The sequence below is a fragment of the Macaca mulatta genome, chromosome 3, assembly GCF_049350105.2.
Source record: "Macaca mulatta isolate MMU2019108-1 chromosome 3, T2T-MMU8v2.0, whole genome shotgun sequence".
In the NCBI taxonomy this organism is placed as follows: domain Eukaryota; kingdom Metazoa; phylum Chordata; class Mammalia; order Primates; family Cercopithecidae; genus Macaca; species Macaca mulatta.
Genome location: NC_133408.1, coordinates 151,825,365 through 151,852,114, shown reverse-complemented (window position 1 = coordinate 151,852,114; position 26,750 = coordinate 151,825,365). Strand labels below are relative to the sequence as shown.

At 37.7% G+C, this 26,750-nt stretch overlaps 1 protein-coding gene and 1 long non-coding RNA gene across 3 annotated transcripts in view; one reads left to right on the top strand and one right to left on the bottom strand.

Moving 5' to 3' along the window:
• Window positions 1-26,750, bottom strand: part of ZNF277 (zinc finger protein 277) — a 144,195-nt gene that overhangs the window by 101,897 nt on the left and 15,548 nt on the right. The window lies entirely within an intron of this gene.
• LOC144339912 (uncharacterized) lies at window positions 4,129-7,092 on the top strand. The gene is made up of 2 exons (XR_013415496.1): window positions 4,129-5,663; window positions 5,975-7,092. It is a non-coding gene; the product is annotated as an uncharacterized LOC144339912 (long non-coding RNA).

The window sequence follows — 26,750 nt, the reverse complement described above, 5'->3', positions numbered from 1 at the left end:
AAACATTCAGTCATGTAACATGATAGGTGCTCAATGATTCAACATGTATCTCTTGGATTTGTCTGTCTTCTATTTCCACCTTCACATCTTCATTGCCTCACACCAATACTATTTCCAAAACGTTCTAGCTTATTATTCATTTCTGAGAATTCCAACACTCTAAGCTTCAATTCATCCTGCCTTTATGCTACTCTCAGACTAATCTTCCTAATACAATTTGCTCATGTCAATCTGCTATCTCAAAATTTTATAGCTGCACCGTATTTCATCATGTTTGAACTTTTCTGCACCGATTTTAATCTACCCTAGCTAATGTTGACCAAAAGGAAGAAACTGAGACAAAATGAATATAAGTAGAGAGCTCATTTGGGCCAAACTTGAAGACTGTGACCCAGGAGCACAGATTTAAGTTGTCCTGAATATACCCTCCGCTTAGCGGCCATTACAAGTGGATTTTTAAAGGCAAGAAAGGGGGACAGGGAGTGGACTGATACAAAGTTGTTTGTCAGGAATTCTCATTGGCTTATAAAAAAACATTGATTAGTGATTGGTTATACATTGCTAAACTATAGGGTATGGGTTACAGTGTGCAGTGTGGCATTATTAGGTTAATTTGTAGGTACTTGTGGCAAGAGCAAGCAGTTTCAAGAGATGAATACATAACTCAAAGTGGGTAGCAGGGCATGACTGCAGTCTCATTTAAATGTCTCTCTGGGGCCTAATAATTAAAAGGACTTGCATTCCTAAGATAAATATTCTTTTTCTTTCCTCACTAACCAAAACAGTTTGCTCTGCCTTTCTAATAGTCATTCATTAAATCAGTATTTATTCAGTGCTTACTATATGCCAAGCATTTGGATGGACACTGAAGGTACCAAGGAGAACAAGACAGAAAAGTCCTGCTTCCACATAAATCTGCTCCAGCCAGTGTCTTCACTGCCTGTGTCTTCCATACAAACTGATGCTCCACACTGACTCCAGACTCACCATGCTTCCTCCTCATTTGCAATGCCTTTCTTTACTATGCATCATCTAACCTCAAATGAGGTCCAAATCCTAGGTCCTCTAGAGCTGGCTCTCTTAGGTCCTCAAAGGCTTTTCTTCTCATCTTCTGTTTTACTTTTGGACTGTTCCCCTTAGTACTCAGTTATAATATCAAATTTTCTATTACACTCTTTGAGGACAAAATTGCCGTATAATTACTTTGGTTGGGTTTTGTTTTGTTTGTTTTTGAGACAGGGTCTTGCTCTTTCGCCGAGGTTGGAGTGCAGTGGCTTGATCACAGCTCACTGCAGCCTCAACCTCCTAGGCTAAAATGATTGCCCCACCTCAGCCTTCTGAGTAGCTGGGACTACAGGTGTGCACCACCATGCCTGGATAATTTTTTTTTGTATCTTTTGTAGGGATGGAGTTTTGCCATGTTGCCAGGCTGGTCTCAAACTCCTGGGCTCAAGCAATCCTCCCACCTCAGCCTCCCAAAATGGTGAGATTATAGGCATAAGCCACTGTACCTGCCCTTACCTTTTATACCAGTGTAGTCCCTGGACCATTATATTTCTGAGAACTACCTGTACATTCTTTAGTGACAGCATAAGGGGCAAAGAAGGAAAAGAGAAGACTTTCCCTTCCTTCAGTTGTGGAATCATGCTTATCAAAGGAAGAAGGTGTGTGTCCCAGTTTTGAATACTCTGACATTGGCTATTATAAGATGTCCAGTGATATGCACTGAATCGTGTCTCCCTAAAAAGATAGGATGTCCCAACCCACTGTATTCAGAATATGTCCTTATTTGGAAACAAGGTCTTTACAGAGGTAATCAAGTAAAAATGAGGTCATTAGAGGTAATAATCCAGTATGACTGATATCCTTACAAAAAGGAAAAATTTGGACACAGAGACACACACATACAGGAGAACACCATGTAAAGGTGACAGCAGAGGTTGGGATAATACACTATAAGGAATGCCAAAGGTTGCCAGCAAATCACCAGAAGGTAGGAGAGGGGCATTGAACTTATTCTCCCTCACAGCCGAGAAGAAACCAATCCTGCTGACACCTTGATCTCAGACTACCAGCCTCCAGAATTGTGAGGCCAGATCACAAAACTTTTGCGTTTAAGGCACTCAGTTTCTGACAGTATGCTATGACAGCCCCAGAAAACGAATGTATCCACAACAACCAGGGAATGGAGCTTCTCCCTTGCAATGGCCTAGAAAGGACATGAGAAGAGGATCTAAGAGGTCACAATAATACAGAGCCACGGTAAGAGAGAAGGGTGGCTGCAGCTTCAACTGGCATTCTCTGTCACCTTTACCCAGTTGCCCTGGCACTCAGAATCTATGTATTGATCCCAAAACAATGTATGTGCTGACTGCTGTCACTGTCTTAGGGTAGCGGTAAAGGAATAACTGAAAGGAAGAAATGATGACTTGAAGGTCCATGAGCCAAAATGTCCAGGAGAAGAGAAGTTACTAAGAAATCAGAAAGCCAAGCACAAGAACTTTCTGAGGGGAAGGCTAGAAAAGAAGAGTAGACGTGAGAAAAAATATTATTTTGGACACTGTAAACCAACATTTATTCAAAAGATACATAATTTGATCTTTTCTGTACCACTAAACTGGGTATTCAAAGTAGGAAAAAACCACAGGATTTGTGCTACTTTTCCTAGTTAACAGAAGGTGGAACACATTACATCTCATTTTTGAAAACTGTTCATAATTACTTGATGAATTTTTTCCTAATTATATAAATAACTGTATATTATGAGGCTTTAAAGTACTAAATTACAAAAAATTATGTTTAATGCCTATATCAAGGTTATAAACAGAAAGTGTACGTTACTGCACGTCAACAAATCACATGATCATAAATTCTAATGTAAGTTAATAAAATTAGGCAATAGGTGACATAAACAGACGTCTTCAGGTATTGTAAAAGAAAGGTCATAGAGAAAACTATATAACTATATGATACTTAAAATAAAAACTGGTTAGGGAAAATACATCTAACTTTTTTTTGCTCTTTTTATTTCTGTGTATATTTAAATTTTTGTCTACTAACTTCTCTGCTTTAATTTTAAAGAAGTAAAAGTCACTGATATCCAGAATGTCAAGGTCTACTTTAGTGAACAGAAGTATATGCAATTTATATTATAATAAAAAAATTGTGCTTAAAACCTCAGTAGGTTACATAAGCAGAGAACCTAGAAGTGAGAACTGCTTATTATGAGAAACATGGGTAAAATATTTAGAAATATATTTCCATTAGGCTTAATAGCTCCCTGTCATAGGAAGTACATCTTATTTGCACAGAAAGACTATTACAGTATACATATTTCTTACTTTAAAAAATATATTTAGTGAGTACAAGTGCAGTTTTGTTATGTGGATATATCTCACAGCAGTAAAGCTTTTAGTTACATTATCTGAATAGTGTACATTGTACTCATTAGGTAGTTCCTCATCCCCCTCACCCACCTGAGTCTCCAATGTCCATTATTCCACTCTCCATGTGTATATATTATTTAGCTCCCACTCATAAGTGAGAACGTGTGGTATTTGACTTTCTGTTTCTGAGTTATTTCAATTAAGAAATAACTCCAGTTCCATCCATGCCTCCAGTTCCATCCATGTTGCTGCAAAATAAATGACTGCATTCTTTTTTATGGCTGAGTAGTATTCCATGTATATAACACTAGATTTTCTTTATCCAATCATCCATTGATGGACACGTAGGTTGATTTCAATGCTTTGCTATTCTAAACAGTATTGTGATAAACCTATGAATGCAGGTCTCTTTATACATGATTTCTTTTCCTTTGGGTAAATATCCAGTAGTGGGACTGCTGTATAAAATGATAGTTCTATTTTTAATTCTTTGACAAATGTTCAAATGTTCCCCATAATGGTTGTACTAATTTACATTCCCATTTTCTCTGCATTCTTACCAATGCCGGTAATTTTTTGACTTTTTAATTATAGCCATTCTGACTCATATAAAATGGTATTGCATTTTGGTTTTAATCTTCACATCTCTGATGATTAGAGAACTTTTTTTTTTTCATATGCTTTTTGGCCACTTGTATGTCTTCTTTTGAAAAATGTCTATGTCCTTTGTTTGCTTTTTAAATGTTTTTTTTTTTTTTTTTTTTTTTTTTCCTTGTTTAGTTGTTTGAGTTCCTTGTGGATTCTGGTATTAGTCCTTTGTCAGATACACTGTTTGCAAGTATTTTCTCCCATTCCATAGGTTGTCTGTTCATTCTGTTAATTATTTCTCTTGCTATACAGAAACTTTTTAGTTCAATCAAGTTCCACTTGTCTATCTTTGTTTTTGTTTGTTGCATTTGCTTTTGAGGTCTTAGTCATGAATTCTTTGCCTAGACCAATGTCCAAAAGATTTTTTCCTAGGTTTTCTTCTAGAATTTTTGTAGTTTCAGGTTCTTATATTTAAGTCTTTAATCCATATTGAGTTAATTTTTGCATATGGTGATAGATATGGGTCCAGTTTCAACTTCTGGATATGGCTGTATAATTTTCCCAGCATTGTTACCATTGATCGAATAGGGCATCCTTTTGTAGTGTATATTTTTGTCAACTTTGTCAAAGATCAGTTGAATGTAGGTATGTGGCTTTATTTCTGGGTTCTCTATTCTGTTCTATTGCTCTATGTGTCTATTTTTATACCAGTAGCATTCTTTTTTGGTACTGGTATAAAAAAGAGTGGTACTTAGTGGCCTTGAATTATAATTTGAAATTAGGTAATGTGATGTTTCCAGCTTTGTCCTTTTTGCTTAGGATTGCTTTGGCTATTCAGGCTCTTTTGTGGTTCCATGTGAATTTTAAAATTATTTTTTACAATTTTGTGAAAAATGACATTGATATTTTGATAGGAACTGCACTGAATCTATAGATTGCCTTGGGCAGTATGGTCAATTTAATGATACAGATTCTTTTAATTCATGAGCATGGGATGTTTTTCCATTCATGTGTGTCATCTACAATTTCTTTCATCAGTGTTTTGTAGTTTTCCTTGTAGAGATCTTTCACCTCCTTGGTTAAATATATTCCATGTATTTTATTTTATTTTGTTTTTTGGTAGCTATTATAAATGGGGTTGACTTCTTGATTTGGTTCTCAGCTTGACTGTTACCGGTGTACAGAAATGCTACTAATTTTTGTATGTTACGTACATCCTGCAACTGTACTGAATTCATTTATAAAATCTAGGCATCTTTAGCACCTATCACAAGCAAGCAGAAATAATTTAACTTCCTCTTTTCCAATTTGGATGCCTTTTATTTCTTCTGATTCCTGATAGCTACAACTAGAACTTACAGTACTATGTTGAATAACAGTGGTGAAAGTGGGGATACTTGTTCTATTTCTTAGGGGGAATGCTGTTAATTTTTTCCTGTTCGATGTAACACTGGCTGTGGGTTTGTCATATACTGCATTTATTATTTTGAGGCATATTTCTTCTATGCCTAGTTTGTTGAGAGCTTTTATCATGAAGGATGCTGAATTGTACTGCATAATCTTTCAGCACCTGTTGAGATTATCTTTTTTAAAATTTTAAATTTTTATGGGTAAACAATATATGTGTATATTTATGGGGTACAAAAGATATTTTGATACATGCATGTGGTACATAAGAACCACATTAAGGTTGGCCGGGCGCGGTGGCTCAAGCCTGTAATCCCAGCACTTTGGGAGGCCGAGACGGGCGGATCACGAGGTCAGGAGATCGAGACCATCCTGGCGAACACGGTGAAACCCCGTCTCTACTAAAAAAATACAAAAAACTAGCCGGGCGAGGTGGCGGGCGCCTGTAGTCCCAGCTACACAGGAGGCTGAGGCAGGAGAATGGCGTAAACCCGGGAGGCGGAGCTTGCAGTGAGCTGAGATCCGGCCACTGCGCTCCAGCCCCGGCGACAGAGCGAGACTCCGTCTCAAAAAAAAAAAAAAACCACATTAAGGGAAATGGGATATCCATTCACCTCAAGTATTTATAATTTCCATTACAAATATTCCAATTATACTACTTATTTTTAAAATGTACAATAGATTTCTGTTGACTGTAGTTAACCTATTGTGCTATCAAACACTAGATCTTATTCACTCTATCTAACTATATTTTTGCACTCTTTAACTATCCTCACCTCTCTGCCACCACTACCCTTCTCAGTCTCTGGTAACCATCACTCTATTCTCTATCTTCATGAGTTTGCTTGTTTTAATTTTTAATCTCCACAAATGAGTGAGAACATGTGGTTTGTCTTTCTGTGCTAGCTTATTTCACTTAACATAATGTCCTCCAATTCCATCCATGGTGTAGCAAATGACAGGATCTCATTCTTTTTATGGCTGAATTGTACTCCATTGTATGTATGTATCATACTTTCTCTAGCTAGTTGTCTGTTGATGGACATTTAGATTGCTTCCAAATCTTGGCTATCGTCAACAGTGCTGCAACGAACACAGAAGTGAAGATTATCTCTTTGATATACTGATTTCCTTTATTTTGGGTATACACCTGGGAGTAGGATTGCTGGATTGCACGTTTTTAGTTTTTTGAGCAACCTCCAAACCGTTTTCCATAGTGGTTGCACTAACGTATGTTCCCACAGTGTACGAGAGTTCCCCTTTCTCCACATCCTTGCCAGGATTTGTTATTGCTTGCCTTTTGCATAAAAGCCATTTTAACTGAGGTGAGATAATATCTTATTGTAGTTTTGATTTGCATTTCTCTGATGATCAGTTATGTTGAGCACCTTTTCATATACCTGGTTCAGCATTTGTATGTCTTCCTTTGAGAAATGTCTCTTTAGGTCTTTTGCTCATTTTTTAATGAGATTATTAGATTTTTTTTTTTCCCCAATAGAGTTGTTTTAACTCCTTGTATATTCTGGTTATCAATTCCTTTTCAGATGATAGTTTGCAAATACGTTCTCCCATACTGTGGGTTTTCTCCTGACTTTGTTGATTGTTTCCTTCACTGTACAGAAGGTTTTTAATTTGACATGATCCCATCTGTCCATTTTTGCTTTGGTTGCCTGAGCTTTTGGGATATAGTCAAGAAATCTTTGCCCAGACCAATGCTCTAGATAGAGTTTCCCCAATGTTTTCTTCTAGAAGGTTTATAGTTTGAGGTCTTAGATTTAAGTCTTTAATTCATTTGGATTTGATTTTTGTTTATAGTAAGAGATGGGGTCTAGTTTCATGCTTCTGCATATGGATATCCAGTTTTCCCAGAATCATTTGTTGAAGAAACTGTCCTTTCTGCAATGTATATTTTTGGCACCTTTGTCAACAATGAGTTCACTGTAGATGTATGGATTTATTTCTGGGTTCTCTATTCTGTTCCATTCCATTTCTGGGTTCTCTATTCTGTTCTATTCTGTTTTTATGCCAGTACTATACTGTTTTGGCTACTATAGCTCAGTAGTATTTGTTCTTGTTTTCTTAAATTTTTTTTGTGGGTACATAGTATGTGTATATATTTTTGGGGTACATACTTTGATACAGGCATACAATGTATAATAGTGACATCAGGGCAAATGGCATATTCAACACCTCAAGCATTTATCTCTTCTTTGTGTTTCAAACAATCCTATTACATCTTTTATTTTAAAATGTACAATTATTGTTGACTGTATCACTCAGTTGTGCTATCAAATACTACATCTTAGTCAATCTTACTATATTTTTGTATCCATTAACCACCCCTTTGCTGAGTAAAAGCTTTTTTAACTTGATGTAACATTGGAGTACAGAAATCTCTTCAATATCCTGTCATTTTGTTATTTGTTTTCTGATTGTAGTCTTATTTGTAGTCTTCCCTTCCTTCTTTCCTTTCTTCTAGTCTTCCTGTTCATAAAGGTGATTTTCCCTGGTGGTACATTTTAATTTCTGGCTTTTCATTTTTCATTTATTTGTTGTAGGCTTTATGATTTGAGGTTATCATGAGGCTTGCAAACAACATCTTACAACCCATTATTTTAAACTGATAAGCTAACACTATGGTTCTATAAACACACTAACAAAGAAGCAAAGAGAAAACCAATAAAACTCTACACTGTAACTTCTTCCCACTTTTAAACATTTTGTTGTTTCTATTTAGATCTTATTGTACTATCTATGTCTTAAAAGTGGTTATAGCACTTATTTTTGATTGGTTCATCTTTTAGTCCTTCTACTCAAAACACTCAAAATATGAGTAGTTTACATACCACAATTACGGTTTTACAATATTCTGTACTTGTCTGTGTACTTACTATTACCAATGACTTTTGCATCTTCAGATGATTTCTTATAGTTCATTAACATCCTTTTATTTCAGACTGAATAACTCCCTTTAGCATGTCTTGTAGGACAGATCTGGTGTTGACAAAAATCCCTCAGCTTTTGTTTGTCGAATTCAGAATTCTCTGGATTAACAGGCAGAGTCTCTTGTTCTCTTTTCTTACCTTTCCCCAAACAGAATCTCTCTCTCCATGCTGAGCTGTCTGGAACTGGGGGGAGGGGGTCACAAACACTCCTGTGGTCTCCACCACTGGGACTGTGCTGAGTCAGACCTGAAACCAGCACAGTACTGGGTGTCACCGGAGGCCTGTGGCAACTATTGCCTGGCCACTACTGAGTTTTACTCAAGGCCCTAGGGCTCCTTAATCAGCAGTAATAAATCCAGCTAGACTTGTGTTTTTCCCTTCAGGGCGAGGGGGTTTTCTTCTGGTCAAGGGTGGGTCTAGAAATACTGTCCAGGAGCTAGGGCTTGAAACTGGAAACTTTAGGAGTCTACTGGTGGTTTCTTTTCCTGTGGCTGAGCTGGTACCCAACTTGCAAGAGAAAGTCCTTTTTACTCTTCCTTCTCCTTTCCTCGTGCAGGAGGAGTCTTCCTCTGTGGACACCATAGCTGGAAATATGCTGGGTCACACCTGATGCCAGCACAGTACTAGGTCTCGCCCAAGGTTCACTGGTGAGTAGTGCCTGGCTATTGCTGATGTTTATTCAAGGGTTCTTTAGTCAGTAGGTGATTAATCCTGCCTAGACTAGGTTGTTCCCTTCAGACAGTGGGTTCCCTTCTGATCCAGTACGTGCCTAAAGACGTCATCTGGATGAGATTGGGCACGTTCAGGGTTGTATGCACCAAAATCTCAGAAACCACCACTAAATAACTTATTCATGTAACCTAACACCACCCGCTCTCTAAAAATCTATTGAAATAAAAAAAAAATTAAGTAAAAAATGTCATCCAGGAGCTAGGGCCTGGAATGGGGGCTTTAGGACTCAGCATGATGCTTTATTTTACTGTGGCTGAGCTGTATCCAAATTGCAAGACAAAGTCTTCTTCACTCTCCCATTCTTCTCCCCTCAGACCAAGGAAGGAGTCTCTGTGGGAGCTGCAAGCTGTGATGCCTAGGGTTGGGGGAGGGGTGACACAAACACCTCCCTGGCCACCACAGCTGGTGTCTCAGTGGGTTGCATGTACCTCAAGTTCACTGGCTCCAAGCCCAGCACAACACAAGGATTTGTCCAGGAATCACAGTCCTTGTGGCTTAGACTGCCTTTCTGATTTCTTTAGGACCTCAAAGCACTATAGCCTTGCTGGTGGGGCTAGCTGGAACTCGGGTTCCAAAGGCTGGAATGGATGGTTCCCCCTGGCTACAGGATGGTCTGAATGTTCCTTCCATGGGTGCTGGCTGAATTCTGCCCTGTGTTGCTTTCCGCTGTGACAGGGCAGCACAGAGCTCCAATGCAATGTCCCACAATTACTGCGCTCTCCCTCCCCTAAGCACTCTCTGTGCTAAGCTGCCACTGCTGAGAGATGGGGAGAGACAGATGAGACAATGCAAGACTGTCTTTCCTATTCTATTCAGTGCCTTTTTCGCTGATATGATGTTAAAACCAGGTACTGTGATTCGCTCACCTAACTTCTGGTTCTTATGAAGGTGCTTTCTTGTGTGGATAGTTGTTCAATTTGGTGTTTGTATAGGTGGGGATGATTGCTGGAGGGTTCTATTCATCCATCTTCCTCAGCCTCTTCTGCAAAGTGGTATTATTTATTTTTGATATGTCGTTGGATTCTGTTTCATAGTATTTTGTTGAAGATTTCTGCATCTATGTTCATCAAAGATATTGGTCTATAGTTTTCTTTTTTTGTTGTGTCCTTGCCTGGTTTTGACATCAGGGTGTTACTGGCTTTGCAGAATACGTTAGGGAAGATTCCCTCCTCCTTGGTTTTTTGTAACAGTTTTGGTAAGCTAGGTACCAGTTCTTCTTTGTATATCTGGTGGAATTTAGCTGTGAAACCATCTGGTCCTGGGCTTTTTTTGCTGCTTTTAAGAGATTTTTATTACTGTTCTGGATTTCTGTTTTTTCCTGGTTCAATCTTGGGAGGTTGTATGTTTTTCAAAATTTATCCATTTCCTCTGGGTTTTCTAGTTTGTGAGCATAATGTTGTTTATAGTAGTCTCTGATGATCTTTTGTATTTCTGTGCTATCAGCTGTAATTTCTCTTGTTTCATTTCTGATTGTGTTTATTTGAATTTCTCTCTTCTTGGTTAGCCTATTGAGCAGTCTATGAATTTTGTTTATCTTTTTTAATATAACTTTTTGTTTCATTGATTTTTTTTTTTTGGTTTCAATTTATTTTAGTTCTGTACTGACTTGTTACTTCTTTTCTTCTGCTAGCTTTGGGTTTGGTTTATTCTTGTTTTTGTGGTTCCTTTACATGCAACATTAGGTTATTCATTTGTGATCTATTCTTTTGATGTGGGCATTTAATGCTATAAACTTTCTTCTTAGCACTGCTTTTGCTGTGTCCCAGAGGTTTTGGTATGTTGTGTCTTCATGTTCATTTGTTTCAAAATTGTTTTAAATTTCCATCTTAATTTTGTCACACTGATCATTCAGGAACAGGTTGTTTAATTCCCATATATTTGTGTAGTTTTGAGAATTCCTTTTGGAATTGATTTCTGGTTTTATTCCACTCTGCTCAAAGAGGATACTTGATGTGATTTTGATTTTCAAAAATTTACTGAGACTTCTTTTGTAGCCCAACATATGGTCTACCTTGAAGAATGTTCTATACACTAATGAGAATAATGTATATTTTGTGGTTTTGAGGTTGAAAGCTCTGTAAATGTCTGCTAGGTCCATGTGGTCTAAAGGCCAATTTAAGCCCAGGGTTTCTTTGTTGATTTTCTGTCTGGATGATCTGTCTAGTGTTGTCAGTCGTGTGTTGAAATCCCTCACTTTACAGCATAAATGTTTCTAAAATCGCCTTTTGCATTGTAATTTAAAAGATTAGATTGTGTTTAATTTCTAATATGGAAAGTAAACAGTGAAGGAGGACTTGTAGAATTTTATGAGTTACCAAAATTCAAGCCATTTGCCATAGCACTCACAATCATTCTAGCGTTCCATTTTAAAACTTACTGTGAATTGTACAACATGGGTGTTTCATTAATACTAACTAATAAGGACATTTTTCCTCTCCTATACTTACATGTTCAACTATAATAGGATGAAAGGAGGGATTATTGATCCAAATTTTTAGAAGCGATATTAGGGACTTAGGGTATCTAACTGATTCAACCTCTAAATATAAGAAAAAAACTAAAGCCCATAAATGTTCAGACTCTACCTGACCAGAGTAGTACCTAGGTCTAATGTAATCAAGGGATAGTACCTGAAAAATAATCCATTAAGAACAAATTTCAAGAGACTATTTACATTACATATGTGCTAAAACAAAGGGTTACTGGTGCTATTTGTATTTCTTTTGATGTGCTGTGATTTTGGAAAAATCAGCAGGTAAGTCAAAGAAATCTTGAAAAAGTAGAACAAAGTTAAAGCTCTCACACTTACCTGATTTCCAAACTTACTAAAATGCTACAGTACTTAAGATAGTGTGGCACTAGCATCAGAAAAGACCAATATAGATCATTGGTAGAGAATTCAGAGTCCAGATATAAACCCTCACATATATGGTCAATTGATACAGTAGCTTTTTTAACAAATGGTGCTGAAACTGGATATCCATATGCAAAATAATAAAGCTGGATTACTTTCTTAAACCATACACAAAAATTAACTCAAAACTGATCACAAACCTACATGTAAGAGCAAAACTATAAAACTCTTGGGACAAAAATAGGGGTCAATATTAATGACCTTGGATTAGGCAGAGCTTTTTTGGTTAGGCAATGAAGAATACAAGTGATTAAAGAAAAAAAAAAGACGCATTTGATATAATTAAAATGAAGAACAAAAAAAAACTTTTGTACTTCAATGGACACCATCAAGAACATGGAAAGACAGCCCACAGAATGGGAGAAAATACCTGAAAATCATAGACTTATGATTTTCTATCTGGATAAGGGACTTATCCAGAATATATAAAGAACTCTTACAAACAATAAAAAAGATAAATAACCCAATTTAAAAATGGGTAAAGGATTTAAATAGACATTTTCCTTCAAAAGTTACATAAATAGGCAATAAGAACATGAAAAGATGCTTAATATCATTAGTTACTAGAGAAAGGCAATTCAATACTATAATAAGATACTACTTCATACCCACTTGGGTGGCTATAGTAAAAAACTAATAACAAGTGTTGGTGAAGATGTGGAGAATCAGAGCCTCAGACACTGCTGATAGAAATGTAAAGTGGTACAGCTTTTTTATAACAGTTTGACAGTTCAAAACGTCAAACATAGTTACTATATGACAACAGGAATTCTACTCCTAGAGAAGTGAAAACATGTCCACCCAAAAACTTCCTTATTCCTCTATTTACCACAAAATAAATTTCAGGCCGACTAAAGACCTAAACAAAATATAAAAGTACATTAAAATAAAATAATGAAAAGCTTAAAAATAATATTGGAGCAAAAAATTTTTTTCTAACTATGACATAAAACACAGTAGTACACAAAAGATTGATCAATTTTGCAAAAAGAAGAAAATAAATTTCTGCAGGCAAAAAATAGATGGCTATTAATAACAACGTCAAACAATAATTAACAAACAACAAACAGAATAAATTATTTCCTTACTATATAAGACACTCCTTCAAATCAATGTTTACAACTTAATAGAAAATGGACAAAGGACATGGACAAATTGGTTATAAAAGAGAAAATACAAATGGCTCTTATATATAAGATGCTCAGCTTTCCTTACAACAAACATGAAAATTAGATATAAGTGGATATTAAGATGCAAATATATACTATGTAAAATAAATACAAGTAAAAAGTAAATACAAATTAAAATTATAATAATATGAATTTTATAATATAAATAATAGTCATGTAGGATATTATTTTTCTACCACTGGACAGACATACATGAAAAACTTTGTTAATATGCGGCATTCTCAAGGACAGGCATCTCTCTACAAATTGCTGGCAGTGTAAATTAGTACAGTTATGAATAACGAAAATTTGGCAACTACTATGGTCTGAATGGTCCCCTTAAAATTCATATGTAGAAACATAATCACCAGCGTGCTGACAGAAGGATGTAGGACCTTTGGGAAGTGAGAAATAAATTCCTGTTGTTTACAAGCCACCCAGTTTACGGTATTTTGCTACATCAGCATAAATGGACAAAGACAGAAAACATTTGTCAAAATTTAAAAGGCACATATAATTTAACCCAGAAATTCTACTTTTAAGAAATACAAGGATGGTTACTGCAGCATTCTTTCAAACTTCAAAAGGAAGCACAATAATGTGAATGCCTATTAATAATGAACTGGCTAAATAAAGCACGGTAAAGTAGAAAAAAAATTTTAATCACCAGGCAGATTTTGAAAGATATTAAATATTTCAAACTACCAGTGAGGTGATTCTAAAAAATCCTTGTACTTAAATTACCTAAGTAACTGAAATAGAGGAAGGCAAGAGAGCAGTTAGCATAATTGAAAAAAAAAAAAGTAGCCAGAAAAGCAATAAGAACTTTAATTTACACTTTCATATAACAGACCTAGTACCAAAAAATTCCAAAAAATTTTGAAAAGAATACAACTAGAAAAGTTGTATTAATAACAAGTTGTTCTCAATTTTCAATTAGGTTCTCAATTTTCAAATGAGAATATTGGAACCTGTGATTTAATATTTAGAGGTAAAGTCTCAGAATATTCTGTGCATAAAACTGTTAATCAAAATACAATAACCATGTAGTCAATTTGAAAACCAAAACCAACTACTCTAACCATTTTAAGTGCCTCTGCTTTGAAAAAAGAGCACTACCAATATTGCTGGTAAGGGAGTAATATCATTGTATAACGATAACATGCTAAGAGTAAATATATCTAGGAGTTCCCATGACAGTGCTGCTGCTAGAAACTAGTTGTATGACCTGTGGCTTTTGCTTTATAATTCACTTATATGCTAAAAGTAGTTGAGGAGATAAAATGAGATCAACCATGGAATGATGCTCCGAAAACTATGACTTGCTAACAATGTGGGTAGGACTGTGGAGGAAAGCCAGTGTAGCACTGGCCCTGCAAGGACAGTATCTTGCAATGGTCAACAGGCAGAGAAGAGTAAGATGGAACCAGAGACGACTTAGCTTCTGCACTGGACATATAGCAGGCAGATGTCTAATCTCATCCAAGTGCCAATCAGAAGTAACACTGACATTTACTGGGCATCTGAACATAAAACACAAGAGCAAAGTACATCACAATCACAATCACAATCCCAATAGGATTGTGAAATCCCTATTTCTGAGCTGAAATCAGAAACTGATAATGAAAATGAAGCATTAACAAGATAAAACAAGAAAATTCTGGGTGGAAGTTTATCTTTTGGGTGGAGGAAAGGAGTCAGCAAGAACATTTCACAGAAAAGTTGAAGGTGAAATCTAAATGAAATATTAAGGAATGAGCAGGAGTTGGTGAGGTAGGCAGGCAGGGAAGAGATTACTTTAGGCAGAGAGAATATACGAATTAGGGTTAGACTGGTCAGAAGATAATAAACATAAACTTTTTCAAAATATGCAGAGATAACGAGAGTAGATGATTCAGAAAACCTTAGGCTTTTAGAATTACTGGCCGTCACTCTGAAGAGTACAAAGTACTCCACTGACCACAGATAAAACTTCAGCATAGTGAGGTCAATGGGATAGGACCTGCACCACCATATTCTTGACTTAGACACTGCAAAAAACATTTGATACACAACTGCTCTAACGCAAAACTGATATTAAATTGCCATCCAAATATACAACTCAAGGGGATCTTGAGGAAAGTGCATCCCAGGGACCAGACCGTTTCAACTCTTGCTCATCCCTATCTTTTTATTTTATCTTTTTGAGACAAGTCTCGCTCTGTCGCCCAGGTTGGAGTGCAGTGGCGTGATCTCGGCTCACTGTAAACTCCATCTCCCGGGGTCACACCATTCTCCTGCCTCAGGCTCCCGAGTAGCTGGGACTACAGGCGCCCGCTACCAAGCCTGGCTAATTTTTTTGTATTTTTAGTAGAGACGGGGTTTCACCATGTTAGCCGGGATGGTCTCGATCTCCTGACCTTGTGATCCGCCCGCCTCGGCCTCCCAAAGTGCTGCGATTACAGGCGTGAGCCACCGCGCCTGGCTGCTCATTCCTTTCAACGCCTAGATTATCATCAACTGTAATCTGTGTTATTGTTTGGGTATAGACATATGCTTGCACTTCCAGTAACCTCAGAGAAGTGGCCTCAATTCTTATTACTTCATTTGTAATCTAGCTTTCAAATTAATTCAAAGTAGGTATATCATCAACTCAGAACAGGTACTGGAGAGGACACAAACCATATGAAGTGTTAATGTTCAAGTGATCTCAGACATATTACTTTATTAGAATTCTTCAGATAGACACATCTTGTCCATTTCACAAGGTTTCTTTGGTTGTCTAGTTGGTACCTTGCTTTTTTCCCTTGCAATTCACTTTCTGTTTGTCTTCCCCTGAAACTGTAATCCCAATTAGATTGACTCCCAATCCCTATTTTAATTCCTTAGATCTCATTATCTACTTTTAAAATAATCTGTTTAGTCTTTCACATATGACACTTATGAGAGAAGGGCTTGAGATAACTTTCAGTTAAGGGAAAAAAAAAATATATATATATTATTTTTATATATATATATATATATATATATTAGGGGCAGTTCCCAATACTGTTGCTGTTTTCGCGAAGGGAGGTAATTGGAGAAAATAAAAAATTTTAAATGGATACTTCTTTCCTCATGAAGTAGAAAATACTATTTTGTCTTGTTTCTGAAATAACAGGCTAGATTTTTCACTGAAAATGACCTATTTCAAGTTAATATGCTTGCTAGTCAGAAAGAATACATAAACTGTAAACTGATCAGTGGAAAGATTCTTTGAATTAAGAAAGTTCTGTGGTTGTGTTGATAACAGTACTTGACGTAAAATAGTACTATGCTGGTACCCTCTCTTGTTTTCAGAAATAAAAGGGAGACATCATGTTAAAGAAAATTTAAAGAATGTCAGTAAAAGCACTCAGAGGCAATGGAGTATCTATTATAATAAAAAGTTATCAAAAAAAAAAAAAAAAAAGGGAGGATGGGGAGATGGAAGGAGCCAAAAAACAACCTGAAAAATTGCAACCCAGCATTAGGACCAGATGGCATTCATCAGAGACTTCAGAGATAACGGAGCTACTCATAAAACATGCAGTTTATCATGAAAAAGCACTCCAGTGGAAGACTAAGTATTACCAAAATTTTGATAAGGGTGACCTTGGATTTATCAGTTGCACAGAATAAAGAATTTGCAGTAGATATAAATGTAAGTTTTCAATAAGAGAAAAATTATAGTGACAAACCAGCATTTCCCCTTTCTGGTTTATCACACTAAACTTCACTCCAATTAACACATTGACATTTTAAGAGTTTCTTTTTAAAAAAATTTTACACACACACACCATATACAAATACACAATTGTTTTTTGAGACGGAGTCTCGCACTGTTGCCGGGCTGGAGTGCAATGGCACGATCTCAGCTCACTGCAACCTCCGACTCCAGGGTTCAAGTGATTCTCCTGCCTCAGCCTCCTGAGTCGCTGGGATTACAGGTGCTTGTCACCAGGCCTGGCTAATTTTTTGTATTTCAGTAGAGTCGGGGTTTCACTCTGCTGATCGGGCTGGTCTTGAACTCCTGACCTCGTGATCTGCCCGCCTTGGCCGCCCAAAGTGCTGGGATTACAGGTGTGAGCCACCGTGCCTGGTCACAAACACATGATTTTAAATACACAATCACTCCTCTATCCCAAATCCCAAATGAGGTGAGGTCTTGTTTAAAAATTCTTGTAAGTTTTGTATAAAATCTGGAGCTTAATTAGGAATATCTGGTAAAAATAGGCATGGATCAAAACAAAAATACAGAATTGCAGGAGTATTAATATATGGCCATTTTTAATCATGGAAAAGCTATGAGCTGTAAAATTCCTTAGAAATAAGAAAAGCATGACTTTGAAAAATGTACTCTCATTTAGAAAATAAAGCAAATTTAAAAGTGCAGATTTCCACACAAAGTCAAGTGTGCACTCAACAAAGAGGTTAATTACTTGATCTGTGACTCTTAGATGATTCTTCCAGTGTGAAAGTCACACTTCAGAAGTGGTTATAAGTAAGGGAGAAAAATAAAATCCTCAGTTATCTCTGTTCTCTGGTTGAGAAGCGGCAAGAGATTAAAGTAGTAGGGCCAATTCTGGGAGACTTGCATGAGACATACTTTCATTTTAGGCTTTTTCCTTTAACATAAGGAAAATCATAGCTGATTTTTAGCTGGGCATTCAGTTTGGACTACACAAGGAACATGTCCAGTTAACAAATCTCCTAACTATCCTGCCCTGCCCGTATATCCATTCTCGCATTAGTACGGCCACAGGCTATTTCTAGAAGAGATGAGGTTTCACCATGTTGACCAGGCTGGTCTCAAATTCCTGACTTCAGGTGATCTACCCACCTCGGCCTCCCAGAGTGCAGAGATTACAGGCGTGAGCCACTGAGCCCGGCCAGCCACAGGCTGTTTCTACACAGCAAATCTGATTCATATTACTTACCCACTTAAAGCACTCTCCTCATCGTGTAGGAGAAAATCCAAGTTCTTTCGCATGGCCCACAAGGCCCTTTATAATGCAGTCCTTGCTCCCTTCTCTAGCCTTGTCTCCTACTCCATTGCTCCATTTTAGGTTTTGGTAAAAAGCAGGTAGGGCATCCCAAGCCCTTCCTCAAGCACCTCACTCTATCAAGAAGGCATACCCATCCTTGGCCACCTGGCAAAGACCTCTGCCTAGGAATCATCTCTTTGTGAAGCCTACCCTAACCGCCCAGACAGGTTAATAACACAGAAATCTGGGATAAGTTAACTTGCTGCTTCAGTGTTGACTCTTTTACGGCACTTCTGCATTACTTTCCTCTACTAGACAAGTGGCTCCTTCAGGACAGGAACTCGTCTTGTTCTTTTTGGTGGCTTTGGGGCCTAGCACATAAGTAGTGCTTAGTAAATGTTTGCTGAGACTCAGAGCTTGAGAATATCAAAGGTGTCATTTTTTCTAGGGAAAATTGTCTGTGTGACAATTACTGGAGAGATTCTACTAAATGCTTTTGGAGAGCACTTGGTCTCCTGGAGAACAAAGACCCACATGGCCATATAAATAAGGGCTTAGCTGATTGGACAATTTCTTATAAGTTGGTTATGAGATGCAGTATTTTGTTTCATTTTATCTACCACTGCTTCTCTTTGGAGTCTGCAGCTTTAAGAAGAGTTTCTGAAATGTCCTTGTATGGCATCTGACTCTTCTTTGCAGTGTTGTATGCAAGCTGCTACTCTAGACTATGCTACTCTGCATCCATCTACCTGCCTGTTAGTATTTCCTGGTCCTCTGGTCTCTCTCACTTCTTCCATGAGGCCAACTATAATTACTTATTTCAAACAAATATGTTTTCTACCCCTTCCTCAGAGCTTAACCTAGTTACTGGTACTAGTTACTCTTCCCCAATTAGACTAGAAGCTCAAAGAATACACAACTATATCTTGTCCTTTTAAAACATTTCCCAAATTGACTTATTTCCATGTCAATAACAAACACTCTATATTTAGATTAAATGGTATAAATACAAAAAGCATCCCTTCATGCAGGATGTTAATACAGCACTGCTTAATTTATATAACCCTTTACATTTTGTAAAATAACCTCCTAAACACTTCCTACCTCACCAAAACTCTGTGAGGTAAGATTATTTGTTTTAGTTGTGAGAAAATAGAAGTTCAGGGAGTGTGATTTAAGGTCACACGATGAATATGTCAACCTGATTCTTTTGTCCACAAGTTCAATGTTCTTTATACCCCACTATGCTCTCAATCTTTGGATAAGACAAATTTCAGGGGTTGTATGCACAAACAATAAGTTTATAGTGATCTGTCAACTATATAAGCAAAAGAACTTAGCATACACTATGTACAGTTTGATTACCTGAAACAATAAAAGGATAGTAAAAAAATAAGAGTGTTAGAAAAGCCCAGCATAAAAGACCATGCATATTTAATATGCTCATTCAAAACGTCTGGGGTGACTTTCTAGGAGGAATTTAATATTTATGGGAATGACAAGGTCAATGCATAAGGCCTAATGTCCATAAAGTCAAGCAATGGACAGCATGTGCTCAACAGCTTAAAAAAAAAAAAAAAGGCCTCTCCTCTTCCAGAAAGAACATGCATTCACCTGTGCATATACCTGTTGGTCAAATGGAATAGAAGACTATATAGAAATATGGGTGATATATTCAATAGAAGTAGTTGGTTGAATGATAACTCATAAAACATGTTTACCTGGAACCTCAAAATGTGATTTTATTTGGAAATAGGGTCTTTGCAGATGTAAGTGAGGATCCTGAGAGCATCCTGAATTAGGGTGGGTCCTCAATCTAATTCCTTGTTAGAAACAGACAGGGGGAAGACAAAGAGATGCAGGAAAGGAGGCCATGTGAAGAATGAGGCAGAGACTGGAGTTATGCTGCCAGAAGCCAAGAACACTTGGTACCACCAGAAGCTGGAAGAGGAAAGGAAGGATTCTCCCCTAGAGCCTTCAAAGAGAGTGTAGCCCTGCTGACATCTTGATTTTGGACTTCTGGCCTTCAAAACTGTGAGATAATAAATTTCTTTTGTTTTAAGATGTGGTTCATGGTAATTTGTCACAGGCAACTCCAAGAAACAAATACAGTATATGACAGCCGAACTATTAGAATTAAAATTTCTCTCTCTACAAGCGGATAATGGGATTCCCCCAGATAACTAAATAGGATAATATGATTAAAGCTACAAAGACATATGTAGCTAATTCAGCTACACAATAATATAGCCATTCAGGAATGGCTTCACATTTAAAAAACTTAAGATTTGAAGTATGAATATGACTTTACCAGAAAGAGAAATTATATACATTTATAATGAGGCTTACAATATTTACAAAGTATAACTTAAAAAGAATATAACTGTTAAATTAAGTTTAGCCTAAAGCTGCCTCCTTACATAGGTTTGGTCAAGTTTTCTCCCTACATGGTGAACTGTAACCTAACTGGATGTGCAAATAGACAGTAACCTACTCTTGTGCCAATCATGCAGTTTTGGCCAATCACAGGACAAAAACTGTTTAAACTGCATTTAGGCAAAGGCTGATAACCAATCCAGCTGTTTCTGTACCTCACTTCTATTTTCTGTCCATAAATCTCCTTTGACCATGAGGTAGCATGGTCAAAGATTTTTTTCTCAGAATCTGCTGTAATTCTGAGGAGTGCCCAATTCAATTGTTCTTTGCTAAATTAAACTGTTAAATTTAATTTGTCTAAGGTTTTTCTTTTTACATAACTTAAAAAAACAAAAACACGTAGCCTGTAAGCATATGAAAATGTGTTCAAATTTCTGATGTATGAGTGAATTTCACAGCAGGATCAACTAATTTCATGCAAGGATCAACTAATGTTGACCAAGCGATAATTAATTTTGATAACTATCCATAAATAAGATGCATTCAAAGTCTGATGTACTAACGTATTGCCACAAGAGATATTAGCAAATGTAATTTCAGAAAAAAGTAACAAGCAAAGAGGGCAATGCAGCTGTGTCATTTAAACTCTGCTTGCCTAAATTGGTCTACTTTGAAACTACATTCAATGTACGTGAGAATCCTGAAGAAATGGAAATTTGCCAGTTGGCTCTGAATATTGCTAACAGGAATGAAGAACAATGGGTCCTATGAATCATTTTGAAGCTGTCTTAAAAGCTTTCACTAAAAAATTCCTCTACATCATACTAGTTTTGGATTTTACATCAAAGAGATGCCTAGATTCATCATTTAATTAATAAACAGTAATTCAGAAACTGACATTTCTGACAATGATACCACACACAGACAATATAAAAAAATGCAACTAACCTACATTCTTCAAGTAAATGAAAGCTGATAGAGGAATGTGAATTAAATTTTTATAACCTTAAATAATGCATTAAAAAGCTATGGTTACCTGACTTAATAAGAAGCACAGGCTTGAGTACTCTGGAACAGTAGGTCAGAAAATGGTTACTTGGGAAACTTTTTTGTTGTTTTTCAATATTCAAATCCTAATTCAAATGTACTATCAAAGGAACACTAGAGAAACAAAGACACTCATTTGAAGAGTAAATGTTATCATATTGTGCTAAAGTGGTAGGTTTTGTTTATATAAATATTAATTTCAATGATACATGGAACATTTTCAAAACAACTCTGCCTTCTTGTATATACAAGAAGAAATATAATGGAGAAAATGCTCCTTAAAGGATGCTACCTCTCCCTGAGGCAGAAAAAATACCTGTTTCTTATATTTATCCTGTGCTTTAGCATCCTATATTTATTTTCTTACTCCTGGGGCATAAATAGGAAACATATAAAGATGAATGACAGTGGTTACTATTACAGACACAGGATGAACGATCTTTTCTGTAGATATTTACAGATGGAACTGTTTGGGATGGCAAAATTCTTAATAAATAAAGGGAAGGTAACTCTGATTAGCATTTCCCAAATTAAATTCCATGGAACACTAGAAACCCATGAAATGTTAATAGATGCTATTTGAGAAAAAAGTAGTGATAGTCAACTATTTGGGAAGCAGGATTTAATATTTATTTCTCGGACAGTCACAAAAATTAGCACACTGAAGTCCTAAAGTAAAACAGTCAGGTAACTTTAAAGCAGTATTTGCAAATTATTTGTTCAAAAATTTTTCTTCATGTAATAAGAGATCATAATACTTTTCTCCCTTATAATTCTATGGAGTCCTGGAATACTGTCCCTAAAAATATAAATAGTATACTAAATTTACATTGGCCTTGCCTAATTCAATAGCACAGTGAAAAAAACAAGACATCATGAATTTCTATTAAAATATCTTAAAAGCGGCCGGGCGCGGTGGCTCAAGCCTGTAATCCCAGCACTTTGGGAGGCCGAGACGGGCGGATCACGAGGTCGGGATATCGAGACCATCCTGGCTAACATGGTGAAACCCCGTCTCTACTAAAAAATACAAAAAACTAGCCGGGCGAGGTGGCGGGCGCCTGTAGTCCCAGCTACTGGGGAGGCTGAGGCAGGAGAATGGCGTAAACCCGGGAGGCGGAGCTTGCAGTGAGCTGAGATCCGGCCACTGCACTCCAGCCTGGGCGGCAGAGCGAGACTCCGTCTCCAAAAAAAAAAAAAAAAAAAAAAAAAAAAAAAAAAAAAAAATCTTAAAAGCATGAAATGAATTTCTTTTCAGTCCATTACCTAAAGGTCTTAGTTTGTCTTTAATTTTTAATTCATTTAGGCTCCATGAACATGTAAATATGCAAGGTTGGATGTACTCTGGGATTCACACAAAGGAAAGAAAAACAGAATTGTGCCCTATTTGTAGACAACTATAACTACTGACATCTAAAAACATAAACGGGAAAATTATTAACATTATAATTTAATGTGTTCTATCAATAAACTCTAAGATATTTTGTAAGGAAAAATAATCAAGAACAGGGATCTTTCTCTGCAGCAAATCCCTTGTACTTTAGAGGTCATGAAAAATAAAGGGTATTATTACCTTATACTTGAGAATTATATTACAACTGGCTGATTATTCAGGATTAATGAGCTGAGGGTTAGAAGTTCAGTGGCCATATGGGCAACTGTAATGACTTGCCTGGCACTAAGCCCCTGCCAATACCACTAATCAGCATGGCAGAAGTCCCTAAGCCCACCATTGGTTTGGCTCTGTTCCAGCCTCAAGCCAATGGCTCTGCATCAACCCAGTTTTCTTGGCCTCGTCTCTACCTGGTTCTAGGATGCTAGTCACTGGACACATGACTGACTTCTTGAAACTAAACCTCAACTTTAATTCCTTTTCCAGTAATTGAGCTCTTAATCTGTTGCCCTGATTCTATCACTTCTTGACTTGATGCCTCAACCAGAATCCATCTTCCTCTATATTTGTTGCTTTTTTTTTTTTTTTTTTTGAGACAGAGTCTCACTCTATGGCCCAGGCTGGAGTGCAGCGGCCGGATCTCAGCTCACTGCAAGCTCCGCTTCCCGGGTTTACGCCATTCTCCTGCCTCAGCCTCCCGAGTAGCTGGGACTACAGGCGCCCACCACCACGCCCGGCTAATTTTTTTTTTTTGTATTTTTAGTAGAGACGGGGTTTCACCATGTTAGCCAGGATGGTCTCGATCTCCTGACCTTGTGATCCGCCCGTCTCGGCCTTCCAAAGTGCTGGGATTACAGGCTTGAGCCACTGCGCCCGACCTATTTGTTGCTTTTACAATTTTCTTTTTTAGAGACAGGGTCTAGCTGTGTTGCCCAAGATGGTCTTGAACTCTCGACCTCAAGCAATCATCCTGCCTCGGCCTCCCATAGTGTTGGGATTGCAGGTGTGAGCCACCACTGTACCCAGCCCTAATTTTTTTTCAGGACTTTTAATGACTTGAGTCCTCTCCCTAACATCCAGTTTACTTGTAGCTGTGTCCTTGCTACTGAACAAAGACTCATTGACCATATTTTAGTCATGTTCGTCTGAACCCTTTTCCTGACTAGGCCCTGTCCTTGCCAGACCTGCACAGTTCAGTTTTATTAAGAATCCTGCTAAATCAGTTTAGAGAGAATCCCCATCCTCAATATCTCACCACCCTCAATAGCTGACAAAATTCATCATCTCTCACCATCCCCCAGGTGATATCTGATTACCCTGGCCTGCCTTCAGCAAGAATCCCCCTTTATCCCTGATGTTTCCTCTTAGTGATTTTCCATCTCCCAAACCCTCCAATCTATTTCTTGGGTATAAATTCCCACTTTTCCATGTTGTATTAGGAATTGAGCCCAGTTCTATACCGAAGTGTCTTTTCCTCACAAGCTTGTCCAATCCCTGGCCCGTGGGCCACACATAGGGTCCAGGGTGGCTTTGAATGCAGTCCAACACAAATTTGTAAACTTTCTTAAAACAGTATGAGTTTTTTACAGTTTTTTAAAGCTCATTATCTATTGTAAGTGTTAGTGTATTTTATGTGTGGTCCAAGACAATTCTTCTTCCAATGTGGTCCAGGGAAGCCAAAAGTAGGACACCCCTGCTCTACTGTTAAGAGTTCCTAAAGAAAATATTTTTTCTACCAGTTAACTGTCCAGCTCTAGTTTTTCTTTAATACTACCTGCTACCAGATCTCTCTACTTGTCTGTATTCTAATTGATGCCTGTCTAATCTCTATGGCGTACTCTGCCTGCAGTCATCTGGGCATTCTAAATGACAGTGCCCAAGCAGAACCCAACTTATTAAAGTAGACAGAATCTTCACACACAACCCGCTCTGTCCCAGCACATTTTTCTAATCTCAGAAATTTCCTTACAGGACTCAGCTATCCTCTGACTTTATTAACAAGGGCAGAGCTCTTTCCTTTTGAATGTGACAAAGAAGACTGCAACCCTAATTGCTTCTGAAAGCCTTCCTATGACTACGGTTGTCCATAATACCTAGTTTAAAAAATTCTAACCAGAGAATTCTGGGTCTGCAAGACAGTGGAATAGGAGGTCCCCTGCTTGTATCCCTGTTGCTCTCAAAAAATTTTGCAGCCATGCCTGGACAAACGCGCCTTTGTGGGAGCCTTGGGATTTAGGCAGGAGTTTCTAAAACCCCAGTGGAGCCTAAAAACCTAGAAGGGTCGTTTTGAGAGGGCAAACCTACAACCAGGTGGCAGACTCACGAACTGTGATCTTGGCTCTGGACTTAGAAATGACCCTGTCTCCCTACGGGCTTGGCTACAGCCCCATTTGGATTTGGGCCTCTTCCAAAACTATCCACCAGGGAGTCTGGGAAAAGTCACACATACTAGTGTCTAAGGAGACAGACCTGTTGACCTCAGTCTCTGCTGTGGACCCTAAAAGGACCCTTTAATTTGGCTCCAGGCCCTCTCAGCTACAGTCCTAGATCAGTGTTCCTGGAACGAAGACATAGAGGGAGACACACCATTCTGAGTCCCCTGGGCCAACTTGCAAACCTCAGTCCAAGAGCAGATCCTGAAATGGCCCTGAATCTCATCTTCAAGCCTCTCTCAGCTATGGAATGAGAGCAGTGCTGCCTAGCCAGGGATCAGCTGGGAGACACGCTGCATTAGTCAGGGTTCTCTAGAGGGACAAAACTAATGAAATATATATATATATATGAGTTTATTAAGTATTAACTCACACGATCACAAGGTCCCACAATAGGCCATCGACAGGCTGAAGAGCAAGGAGAACCAGTTCGAGTTCCAAAACTGAACTTGGGAATCCAATGTTCGAGGGCAGGAAGCATCCAGCATGGGAGAAAGATGTAGGCTGGGAGGCCAGGCCAGAATCTGTTTTCACATTTTTCTGCCTGTTTATATTCTAGCCGTGCTGGTAGCCGATCAGATGGTGCCCACCCAGATTAAGGGTGGGTCTGCCTATCCCAGCCCACTGACTCAAATGTTAATCTCCTTTGGAAACACCCTCACAGACACACCCAGGATCAATACTTTGTATCCTTCAGTCCAATCAAGTTGACACTCAGTATTAACCATCACACGAGCCTATTCACATCCCAAGGGCAGGCTTGCAGTACTCAGTCCCACAGCAACAACTAGAAAAATAATAGAAAGGATCAACGCAACTAAAAGTTGATTTCTGGAAAAGATACACAAAATTGACAAACCCTTAACTAAGCTAACTAAGAAAAAAAGAGAGAAGCCTCAAATACATAAAATCATAAATGAAGGAGATATCACAACTGATACCACAGAAATACAAAGGATCGTGAGGGTACTATGAGCAATTATATAGCAGTAAATTGGATAACCCAGAAGAAATGGATAAATTGTACACACATACAACCTAGCAAGACTGAATTATGAAGAAAGGGAAAATGTGAACAGCTCAGTAACAGGTAAGGAGATCAATTCAGTAACAAAAACTTTCCCACGAAAGAAAAGCCCAAGACCTAACGATGTCACCGCTGAATTCTACCGGACATTAAAGATGAACTAACACCGATGCTTCTCAAACTCTTCCAAAACACTGAAGAGGAGGAACCACTTCCAAACTCATTTTACAAGGTCTGCATCACCCTAATACCAAAGACAGACAAGGACACTTCAAGAGAACAAAATACAGGGCAATATCCCTCATGGACAAAACACTCAACAAAATAGTTGCAAACTGAATTCAACAGC